The sequence below is a fragment of the Galeopterus variegatus genome, unplaced genomic scaffold (genome assembly GCF_000696425.1).
Source record: "Galeopterus variegatus unplaced genomic scaffold, G_variegatus-3.0.2 Scaffold2374, whole genome shotgun sequence".
Lineage (NCBI taxonomy): Eukaryota > Metazoa > Chordata > Mammalia > Dermoptera > Cynocephalidae > Galeopterus > Galeopterus variegatus.
In genome coordinates this window covers 241,019-241,532 of record NW_007728485.1, presented here as the reverse complement: position 1 = coordinate 241,532, position 514 = coordinate 241,019, and the positions used below count along the sequence as shown (strand labels likewise).

The 514-nt window shown below is 55.3% G+C and overlaps 1 non-coding gene across 1 annotated transcript; it reads right to left on the bottom strand.

Moving 5' to 3' along the window:
* Positions 1 to 203: 203 nt before the first annotated feature.
* Positions 204 to 276, bottom strand: TRNAV-CAC. Its single transcript has one exon. It is a non-coding gene; the product is annotated as a tRNA-Val (tRNA).
* Positions 277 to 514: the final 238 nt, after the last annotated feature.

The following is a 514-nucleotide window of genomic DNA, read 5'->3' as shown; positions in this document are numbered from 1 at the left end:
GATTTACATTGCGAGCACTTATAGGGTGGCTGAGGTGAGCGCCGCTTTGCTGCAGTCCCATTTCGCCGCCTGTTTCTCTGAAACAGAGGGACAGTTAGACAAACACGTCCTCCCTTCTATGCAACAGCCACCTTCTCCTCTGCACGCAGAAGAAGCGTTGAAGACTAGACCAAGGGGAAAAACAAAACAAAACTAAATAAACCTGTTTTCGCCCGGTTTCGAACCGGGGACCTTTCGCGTGTGAGGCGAACGTGATAACCACTACACTACGGAAACTGCGGTGATCAACGCTTGACCGGCGTCGCCCTGAAGCTACACAAGGCCGGGTATGGCAGAGTTCAGTAAGCCAGAGTTGCAGTAGGGCAGAGGTTCCCTGCACTGGCCGGCTGAGCTTCGTCCACGTTCTGTGGCCAGACTTCACCACAGTAGTGCCCGTAGCTCCTGGCAGCCTGGCATAGAGGACCTCACCCACGAGGGTTTGTGGTTTTGGCGTGTCTTCCGAGGCCCCGGAGCA